The 11,513-nt window shown below is 42.5% G+C and overlaps 1 protein-coding gene across 1 annotated transcript in view; it reads right to left on the reverse strand.

Annotated features, from left to right (window-relative positions):
* The window catches only part of ndst1b (N-deacetylase/N-sulfotransferase (heparan glucosaminyl) 1b), a 73,286-nt gene extending 64,422 nt beyond the window's left edge, over window positions 1-8,864 (reverse strand). The window contains exon 1 of the mRNA XM_041894449.2: window positions 8,710-8,864. The gene's annotated coding sequence lies outside the window, so the exon portion shown is untranslated. The remainder of the gene's footprint in view (window positions 1-8,709) is intronic.
* Between the last annotated feature and the right edge of the window lie 2,649 nt (window positions 8,865-11,513).

An 11,513-nucleotide genomic window follows, 5' to 3' on the forward strand; every position in this document is an offset into this window, starting at 1 on the left:
ATAAAGGGAGAGTAGGAGAGGGCATTCCGTACATTATATCTGTGGAGTAAAATACTCACAGCGATTAGAGGCCTTGACTGTTCAGTGTGGCCTCACTATCGAACTACACAGTGATACAAAGTTACACCACTGCACAGAGTCTCGAGGTTAAGATGACAAGGCGTTGGGACTGGAGAAGGAGGGCGTCAATGCACTTGGGAGCAATTGGCATCATGGCAGCAGCATATCTCACTTAAATGGGGTCATCTCACCCTGAAGTTCATCCACTTTAGGCCATTACATTTACCTTGCTCCAATCGTGTCATAGTTGGGGAGAAGAGGAGTCGAACGGTGGGGTGATGGACTCGAAACACACAGGGAGTCCAGTCTGGTGGGGAGGGGGGTCTGCAATAACACTCCGCTGGATGAGGCATGTTCAGAGATAGCTGACAGGAGCACACCACAGGGAGAAAACGATTAAGTGGAGGTTGCATTTTCCTCAGAACAGAAAAATATTATTTTTTCCATCACTCAATCCCCTTTCAGTGCTCCTCACATCAGCAATGGTGTGCTCCAGTGTTCTATGCAAAACACATTGAAATAGTAATTTAAAAACAAAATGGTGGAAAAACAGTAAGACTTTGCTAAGTCTTTATCCCTTGATACATGGTGTGCTTTGATTCAATGAACATTGATATTTTTCCTAGTCAGGAGATTAGAATTTCAAATGAACGTGAACAATATTCTCATGACAACACAATCTGTTGGCATTACACCAATATGAGAAACACAGACTTCTCTTTTTATCACATATATAAAAACTACAATTGTTCAGACATAGCTTGAGCCACCAACTTGAGCATATGTGACTAAAGCAGGATTACCACACAAAATATCCTTACATAACTCCCATATGCACATCATTCTGTAAAAATAATACCAGACATATAAAATACAACCAAAACGAAATAACAGGAGAATAGAAGCCTGGCATGGACTCCGAGCGGGAGTATAGAGGGAGAGCAAGAGAAAGAAAGGGGGTGAGGAGAGTGAAAGAGAGTGGAGAGTCACCTTTACTATTTCATTTGGCTTTGGTGCATTGGGAGGGGTAGTTTAATGTGGACCCCTCCTCCCCCCATTGTAATTGTCAGCATGCAGAGAATTCCTAAACACAACAAGCCATTATTAAAAGGGTACAGGCTAGTACTCAGCCATTCAGTTAATTGAGTTGAACAGCAGCTGAGGAAAGTGGCGATGGGGTCTTGTTTGAGCAGTGCCGTGGGGGTAGGGGTGGAGGCGATGGAAACACTTTCCCAGCATAACTAACGAAGTTCATGGACTGCTTTTTCTTCTCCCAGTGCGTTACGAATATGGAACCAATCTCCTACGTGTCAGAATTTGGCTCTGAGCGTACAATGAAAAATTAATGATGTGAATGAAGACTGCCTTAATGCTCGGGGAGCATTAAGGATGGAACCCAAAGAGATGGAAACCAAAAGAGCTGGTGATAAAAATCAGAGCCTTGCAATAGTATTATTGTCTCTCTCTGTGTGTGTGTGTGTGTGTGTGTGTGTGTGTGTGTGTGTGTGTGTGTGTGTGTGTATTCTAAAAGAAAAGGCATGCACATTAAAACATTGGAACAAGGTGTAAGATTACCTTTCAGTGTCAAGCAAGCAGGTATTAGGCCTATAATCAGCAGCAGCATCTCACTCTCTTAAAGTGGGCTATCCTTCCATTCTCCCTTTCCTGCATCTAGTGCTGAGCAATTAAAGAGCATTTATTTAATTTTTTCGGTTTTTAAAGAAGTAATTGACCGACATTGGTTCAATTATTTGAATTCCATTTCGTTCAGTGTTTTTCTATGAGCTCAATGCGCAGTTTCTCCAGACATAGTTCTACAGTGCGACCATTTGACTTGTATTTGCGGCTAAATATGTAGCTGTGCGACCTGGAATTTTAATTTAGGAGCACCAGTGCGGCTAGAAAAATGTATATCTCAAATACACTGAGTGTATAAAACATTATGAACATGACAGACTGACCAGGTGAATCCAGGTGAAAGCTATGATCCCTTATTGATGTCACCTGTTAAATTCACTTCAATTAGTGTAGATGAATGGGAGGAGACAGGTTAAAGGATTTTAAAGCCTTGAGACAATTGAGACATGGATTGTGTATGTGTGCCATTCAGAGGGTGAATGGGCAAGACAAAATATTTAAGTGCCTTTGAACGGGGTATGGTAGTAGGTGCCAGGCGCACCAGTTTGTGTCAAGAACTGCAGCGCTTCTGGGATTTTCACGCTCAACAGTTTCCCGTGTGTTTCAAGAATGGCCCACCACACAAAGGACATTCAGCCAACTTGACAACTGTGGGAAGCATTGGAGTCAACATGGGCCAGCATCCCTGTGGAACGCTTTAGACACCTTGTAGAGTCCATGCCCAGATGAATTGAGGCTGTTCTGAGGGCAATATTAGGAAGGTGTTCTTAATGTTTTATACACTCAGTGATCATGTGATCGAGAGCAGTTGCTTGACTGCTTCGCAAGATATCTCTGCCTGAAAATACATGATCTAAGTGATTGATAGTTGGGATTCAGCAGTCATAAAAGTATGCCTTATTTACTTTGAAGAACTACTAAAATAGTGATTTTGTCAGACAGCAGCTCTATAGAGATGAGATGATGACTTGGAATGAAATAATAAAGTCATCAAATAAAACAAATGTAATATGTACACAACTGAAACATTTTAAGTAATGTGAATAAATTATGGTTAATAAGTGATAAGCAGTAATGGGCAGTCACTACCATCATGGGACTTCCATTCATTGTTTTACTCTGTGTTACAGCATCCAACTCACATAATGCATAGTGGATTTAATGTCAAAATAATAAACCGAAATACAAATTTTGTAATAATCTAACTGAAACGGACCTCAAAAAGCACTAATCGCTCAGTACTACCTGCATCTCTTCCCAATGGGTAGCCTAACCTTTCTCCACCAAGCGTCAACTCGGGAGCTGTCCACTCGGGAGCTCTGCTGTGCTCTCATTCACAACAGCTAGATCAGTTCTGATGTCTGGGTAGCAAAGCAACCTCTCTTGTGGAACACATTCAGGTCAAATTGAAGGACGGCTGGTGGGGGCGACATGCTGTCATAATGGAACAGGTGCTGCAGCACATACCGTACCTGCAGAAGAACTAGGCCATTCGGAACACAATTGATCAATCAGGGCAAACAAGGGAGAACAGGGACGATGTCAAAGGCTGGCCGGCTGGGGCGGGCTAGAGGGCACAGCAGAGCAACCCTCACACGCCCAGCACAGAGACCATCTGCCAGCTAGCGGTCTGTCGAGGGGGCATGGATCTATAGAACGCCACACCACGCCGCTGGCGATGCTCAGAATAACCTGCTTAAAGGCTTGTTTGTCATTTGCCTCCCTGCTGATCCCTCAAAACCCCCTCGCCAAGTGTAATTGGGTTCAGTGTCAAAGACGCTAATATTTTGTAGAGACCCTATTAACGGTCTTGTCTTTAATTGTGCGTCAAAGCTGAACGGCTGTGATTTAGCTCTAGCCTACTACTTAAACTGACACAGCTCCATCCAGTATTAAGCCTGGCGGTGCTAAGTCGGAGTTGAATACAAGACAGTTTAATGATTCTATATGACACATGCACATTTAGGCTAGTTATTGGAATGCACTAGCAGAACTTCTGGTTATCACCATGTGCTCCCACTCACTCAAGCGTTTATGTATTCTGTGTGAGTCAAGGCCCATTTTCAGGGGTAAAGCCAAAAGGCAAGTAAAACTCCCACTAGAGTGATGCCGCTGACCTCGTCTCCTCAGCTCTATCAAGCCTTTCTGCATGTAAACGCCAACCTTCTGACTGGCTTGTCAGTATGAACTATCACACTGGCCTCTGCAGTTTAGTGCCACCTGGGTCCCATCAGTTTAGTGGACGTCCTCTGCATCTTTTCTCCTGTGTGAGCATTTGTGTTTTAAAGTCCCCCCTGAGGATTAGAAAGCGCTGAGCTGGCGGTTTGGAACAAGGCCCGAGAGCCACAGGTACTGAGTCAGGGACTGAGGCTAGGTGCCCAGATTACGGCCAGACAGACAGCAGCCGTCAGGCCCCCTTCTCTGACTAAGTCCAAAGTATCGCCTTTAAATGCTCATGGATTGTAGGTTGGGTGAAAGAAAGAGTGAAAACAGGGGTAGAGTGTAGAAGATGTACCATGTCTGTTTGGATATTCATTTGGCCCATGTATCTGTGGTTGTGTGCTTGCATATGTTTTTCGGCGAGATTGCTTATTAATTATTCATGTGTAATCATGATAGCGATGGCCTCCGAAGTTTTTATGACTGGAAAACAAGTCTCCACACTTGGGTCAACTAAGTGTGGTGTATCTGTACCTCTTCTATGGTAAAGTAGGTGAGTTTGGCCTGTGCCTCTACCGAGATGCTGGTCCAATTATGATCAAAGGACCTCATGAGGTCTTGAATATGTATCATCTGACAAAGTTATGTCTGTCCAGACTGAAGCAGCCTTGCAGGATCCGGCAGTGTTGTGAGTTAATCCCAGCTCAGCAACTGGCGATGCCTTTCTCTCACATTAATTATTAAAACCTGCCAATTGCTTTCAATTATTCATGAAAGTTCATAATTCATCCTCCTCCATCACTTCCCTATAGAAGGTGAAGAAAATTTCAAGTCGGTGAATGCCAATGGTCCAAATGCAATTTCTTTCATTAATGAAGTACACATGAATAGTCAAAGAACTTAACTGTGGTGTAGTACAACAAGTACTATAACTTTGTATTTGTTAACACCAGACATTTAGAAATTGTGTTCCTAAGAGGATATAAATAGACTGGGTAATACATCAACCCAACAACAGGCTACTATTAAATAAAAGCTAGATCAGGGATGGGCAATAATTGATGGGGGTGGAGGCCACAAAAAAATCAGAACTTATCATGTGGGGGCCACAGTGGCTCATGGGTCAGCATTCCCACATCCATACCCACACATGCAGTCAGAGCCAGCCCTAGCCTTTTGGGGGCCCTAAGTGAAATGTGAAGTTGTAGCGCTAATTTCCTGCAATTCTACACATTTTGCCATTTAGCAGTTTTAAAGCACGTTTTCTGCAAATCTACACATTTTGCTATAGGGTAGAGAGAAATGTTTGCAGTTTTTAATATGATATCTGACTGATAGTGACAGAAAAAATCAATTGGGGGCCCCACTGATTGGTAATTCGACCATGATTACTACAAGTTTAGATAGCTGGTATTAGTGCTTAATTTGAGCTGGATCCTGCCCGAACAGAATCCGGCACCTCTCAATTTTGGACTGTTTTGTTCCGGAACCCATTTGCCAGGATCCGGTACCGCTCTTGGAATTAAAAATAATTTTTCACTGTTTGCAATGTAAAAATTATAATAAAATCAGAGTGAATTAAAGTTACCTCCTCCGTGATTCTCCTGCCCCCTAAAAAACAATGTGAAAAGGTGCCTGATATTCTAAGAATTGATTTGTGTTAGGCCAGTCCGAGTTTATGGTTTGCCCAACATTATGGTTGTGAGAGAGAAGTGTGCTTGTATCTCTCACAGAACTAGAATGAGATTCACTTTCTATGATCTCACTCCCCCTCTCTGGTCTGATAGACATGAGCCTGAAACTTTCATCTCTCCAGCGTTGCAGTGGGTCTAGGGTGACAGGTAAGGTAGAACCGTTGCATCCCCGACGCGTCTGTCTTCACTAGTAGCCTACTTCGGCGCTGCAATGCCTGTGAGAAGGAACTGATCACGTGACGGGCATTGGCTAATAAGAATTTAGATATCTGAAAGGGTCATGTTAGTGAGAGGTGCTTCGTAGCATGGCGATTGGCAGCCTGGAAAAGGGAATTATAATTATTATATTCAGCCCAAGGGCACACTGGCCGCAGGGCATGGATTTTTTAGGGGGCATTACGGCCACACAAGGGGGCATCGATGGACATGGCCGTCGATGCCACTGGGAAATTCAAGGCCTGCTATAGACAGATTAGTATTCTCTTTTCAGCAGAATTCATTTGCTTTCCAACCTGTGTTTCACCGCAATTGTATTTGAAATATTGTGAAAGGCCTGTTCACTGACAGATTTGATGCAAATTCCCGTCTGTAGGCATGCCTGTGGTCCTCTGTAGCTCAGCTGGTAGAGCATGGCGCTTGTAACGCCAGGGTAGCGGGTTCGATCCCCGGGACCACCCAAAAAATGTATGCACGCATGACTGTAAGTCGCTTTGGATAAAGGCGTCTGCTAAATGGCATATCATATTATTATATTATATGCCATGTGATTGGGCTACACACAATCCACAACCAGGCTATTTAAAATAAAAAATAAAAAGCTATTGATCCACTGTGGCTATTGATCCAACCCTGATAAATTATAGGCCTACTCCTGGTGTAGTATTCTGAACTATTTCATTTATTTCTATAACTTTGGCAAATGTATTTCAATTTATCAGGGTTGCTGTGGCACCTCCAGCACCCTTCCCGAGGTTGTGATTCTATAAGGAAATAAATGATGAAGTGCAACGCTGGAGAGATGAAAGTTTCAGGCTCATGTCTATCAGACCAAAGAGACGGAGCGAGATCATAGAAAGTGAATGTCATTCTAGTTCTGTGAGAGATACAAGCACATGAAATGAGTTTGTAAAAGGACAACATTTTCCCTAGACGTAAAAAAAAAAAAAATCCCCATGTGTGCAACTTCTGCAAGCGCCTCTACTCTACTGCTCTGTGTCAGCATGCAAAAGCAATGATATCCATGCAATGCATTATTATAAAAGTGACTTTGTGTATTCTACCTCTCAACAGTAAATTGAGACCCCGACTGGGTTTATCCGTGGGCCGCCAGTTGCCCGTCCCAGAGCTAGACAGACCAAGTATCTTGGCAATGGCCCAAATGGGCAAGGGTCTTTTGACCGCTCCATTTTTGTTTTTATCCTTTTGCCCAAGTCCAATATTAAATTTCCACTCGAAACCCAATACTCTATTTCCTGCATTCGATGCTATCCAATATCAGTGTTAACTGCGACTCCAAGTTGACGGGATCTTTTGTGTAAACGTACCAAGATCAAGCCGCCAAGGTTAGAATGCCTGTTGAACATGCTGCTACTAGCATACCACTGGTGCACAACCCCAGCCCTAATGGCAAGTGATGGGTACTTCCACCTCCCACATAAGCACTGGGTGCGTTGTCTTATTAGTGGAGGGAGGCCTAGTGCCTCCTGTTTCAGTGCTGAATGCCCCTCGGTCTAGGAGATCTGCCACATCTGCCATTCAAACAAATCATTCTCTCTTCCATTCTCCCCCTCTCCCTAAAGCAGAGAGGGTTTGGTAAAACGCAAAGCTTTGAGCTTTTGAATCATGGTGTCCAGGGTTGGAAATGAACACCCACCATCTGCCAAATGTGGGTAGATTTTGTCATTGGCGGGTAAGAATGTCTATTTCACCAGCCACGTTGGTGGGTGGTCACACAGCATTGGGGAACAGTGTTTTTTTTAATTAAAAACCCATATGTAGAAGTTGGTCAAATTGACAAGAAAGGCTACTAAAGTGTTACTTTGTCTTTATGTTTTCTTTGGCCAGTTACATAGTTTTATTCACATGCTAGGTTGTTTTTCAATGTTATTTTGAGTTTGCTTCAACTTTCTGCTGCTAGGAAGACATCACGCAGTCTGAGATTTTTTCCCCATCACAGACAAGGGAGTGCCCAAGTTACCACGGTTACAGCCTATCCCTTAAAGGGGCAGCCGCATTTTTTGGTCTCGCCTAATGATTGTGCTTGATTGAGCATGGATCACTCCCAAAAACGTTAATTCATGAACTTTTAGTCGTTGTTCTCCTAGATTTATTGGTGTGCTTCTACATTTCTACTTAGGAGCACATCATGTACTCCTTGTAAAAAATGTCAGCGTAGAGCCCTGAACAACAATATAAAGGAGCTGTATCACTCAGCATTTTGTGGCAGGACAGGCACTTTGTTGATTCTTTGATGTTCAGTTGCAAAACTGTTTCTGTTTTTATTATTGTATGTAGATTATTTATTTTAACATAATTGGTTAAAAGTGAAAAATTGTATTAAGCAATATACCCCATTACTTCTTATTAGTAATACATTCCTTGTTTTAGAAACATTACAAAGCATGCTCATCTGTTTTTAGATTTTTGGGGGGTGTAACTATGGCGGGAAAGATATTTGGCTGGTAAAAAAAAAAAAAAAAAGACTGGCTGGTAGACCAAAAGTTAATTTCCCACCCTGATGGTGTAGAGTTAGAAATGGTGGGTTTAGGCTAATCATTGCTGCGCTGACATAGAGAATGGCAACAAGAACAGCCCAAAGACAACCAAAATGATTGGCTAGCTCATGTTTATAATAAAATAACTCGCCATACAGTTTGATCCAGAAAGGTACCTTTTTTTCTTGAAAGAATACACACTTAAGCTCAGAGTTTAAATATCTCTACACACTGCTTCCTGTCCTGAGCTTCCTTCCCAACAAGCATGGGAGTAATTAGGCTGAGCATGGAAATGTGATCATAATGATAGAACAAGTCCATTAGAGTTACCATGGTGATACTCTCCTTCCCATTGAAGCCTCTCTCCTGTTTATGTAGTGTGAGGGAGCTAGACGTAGCCTACAACCCCTGGACAGGACGCTAGTCTGGATGAAAGTTCTTACCCTTTTCCAAACAGTGGAGTGAGTGTAGGGGTATCTTCCCTAGAAGTCCCCAGCCACAGTGCAGTGGTACTCTCTCTTCTGGAAGAGCATCAGATATGAACAGGCTTCAAGTCAGGTCAGGGGACCCTGGTGTTCCTCTCAGACGCACCACAGTCAGGCACTAAGAAGAAAAACACAAGGAGAAGACATTCATTAATGAGATGTGATATATAACAATAAGAATATAAGCCATTTCGCAGACACTTTTATCCAAAAGTGACTTACAGTGATGCATGCATCTTTTTTTGTCCCGGGAATCGAACCCACTATCCTGGCATTGCAAGCACCAAGCTCTACCTAACTGAGCTACAGAGGATCACCCTTGCAATGCATGTAGCCTATGCATGAGAAGAGTCTGTATGGAGGATACAGAGCAACATTGGTTTAAGAGTAGGAAACAAAGCTCCATTGCAAATAATTATGAAGTTGGAGGGGTTACACATCAACAGTCATGTGGGTTGGGACGACATGGCATAGCTCGTATCAGATTTAACAATATTGTTGTCGCTTTCATGAAAATACTTACGAAGTGGACCTACATTCAAAACAATTCAATAACACATTTGATTGCATGGGTATACAGTGGGGGGAAAAAAGTATTTAGTCAGCCACCAATTGTGCAAGTTCTCCCACTTAAAAAGATGAGAGGCCTGTAATTTTCATCATAGGTACACGTCAACTATGACAGACAAAATTAGAAAGAAAATCCAGAAAATCACATTGTAGGATTTTTAATGAATTTATTTGCAAATTATGGTGGAAAATAAGTATTTGGTCAATATCAAAAGTTTCTCAATACTTTGTTATATACACTTTGTTGGCAATGACACAGGTCAAACGTTTTCTGTAAGTCTTCACAAGGTTTTCACACACTGTTGCTGGTATTTTGGCACATTCCTCCATGCAGATCTCCTCTAGAGCAGTGATGTTTTGGGGCTGTCGCTGGGCAACACAGACTTTCAACTCCCTCCAAAGATTTTCTATGGGGTTGAGATCTGGAGACTGGCTAGGCCACTCCAGGACCTTGAAATGCTTCTTACGAAGCCACTCCTTCGTTGCCCGGGCGGTGTGTTTGGGATCATTGTCATGCTGAAAGACCCAGCCACGTTTAATCTTCAATGCCCTTGCTGATGGAAGGAGGTTTTCACTCAAAATCTCACGATACATGGCCCCATTCATTCTTTCCTTTACACGGATCAGTCGTCCTGGTCCCTTTGCAGAAAAACAGCCCCAAAGCATGATGTTTCCACCCCCATGCTTCACAGTAGGTATGGTGTTCTTTGGATGCAACTCAGCATTCTTTGTCCTCCAAACACGACAAGTTTTTACCAAAAAGTTCTATTTTGGTTTCATCTGACCATATGACATTCTCCCAATCCTCTTCTGGATCATCCAAATGCACTCTAGCAAACTTCAGACGGGCCTGGACATGTACTGGCTTAAGCAGGGGGACACGTCTGGCACTGCAGGATTTGAGTCCCTGGCGGCGTAGTGTGTTACTGATGGTAGGCTTTGTTACTTTGGTCCAAGCTCTCTGCAGGTCATTCACTAGGTCCCCCTATGTGGTTCTGGGATTTTTGCTCACCGTTCTTGTGATCATTTTGACCCCACGGGATGAGATCTTGCGTGGAGCCCCAGATCGAGGGGAGATTATCAGTGGTCTTGTATGTCTTCCATTTCCTAATAATTGCTCTCACAGTTGATTTCTTCAAACCAAGCTGCTTACCTATTGCAGATTCAGTCTTCCCAGCCTGGTGCAGGTCTACAATTTTGTTTCTGGTGTCCTTTGACAGCTCTTTGGTCTTGGCCATAGTGGAGTTTGGAGTGTGACTGTTTGAGGTTGTGGACAGGTGTCTTTTATACTGATAACAAGTTCAAACATGTGCCATTAATACAGGTAACGAGTGGAGGACTGAGGAGCCTCTTAAAGAAGAAGTTACAGGTCTGTGAGAGCCAGAAATCTTGCTTGTTTGTAGGTGACCAAATACTTATTTTCCACCATAATTTGCAAATAAATTCATAAAAAATCCTACAATGTGATTTTCTGGATTTTTCTTTCTCAATTTGTCTGTCATAGTTGACGTGTACCTATGATGAAAATGACAGGCCTCTCTCATCTTTTTAAGTGGGAGAACTTGCACAATTGGTGGCTGACTAAATACATTTTTTCCCCACTGTATACCAAAGTGATTGTCAATATTCACTGTACAGCTTCCTGCAAAATGAACATTACAGCAACAACAAACCATCCTGCTGATATGGTGTTCTCTTTGGTTTAATTATCTAAACCCCCTTGCTTAATATAAAGGAAAGGGTACTATTTTAAAAGAGCAGTTCCAGCAGCCGTCAATTACAATTGGGTCTACTCAACTCTCTCCATCTTCTGTGCATTTCAGCACAATAACAAGAATGAAAGTGGAATCGGGAATAAGGCAGTGTCAATTTTGGCACACTTTTTTAGGTTTAGTCTAGTCTTAGTCATTTTGACAAAAATATTAGTATGTCTTAGTCACATTTTTGTCATTTGAACAATGATTTAATCTAGTTATTGTCAAAATGATGAAAACAGTGGGCCATTTTAGGAAACTAAATGCCATTTAATTTGTCGCATTTGTATTGCCTCATGAACCTATAGTAAACATAAATCACTGACTTCCATGCCAACAAACATACATAGCCTTGTCCTACCAACAAAAAACAAAAATCACACCAGACTAACATTTTCCCCTGGTGGCACTGACTAACTTTTTCAGTTGGTGGCACCA

The sequence above is a fragment of the Coregonus clupeaformis genome, chromosome 13, assembly GCF_020615455.1.
Source record: "Coregonus clupeaformis isolate EN_2021a chromosome 13, ASM2061545v1, whole genome shotgun sequence".
Classification (NCBI taxonomy): Eukaryota; Metazoa; Chordata; class Actinopteri; order Salmoniformes; family Salmonidae; genus Coregonus; species Coregonus clupeaformis.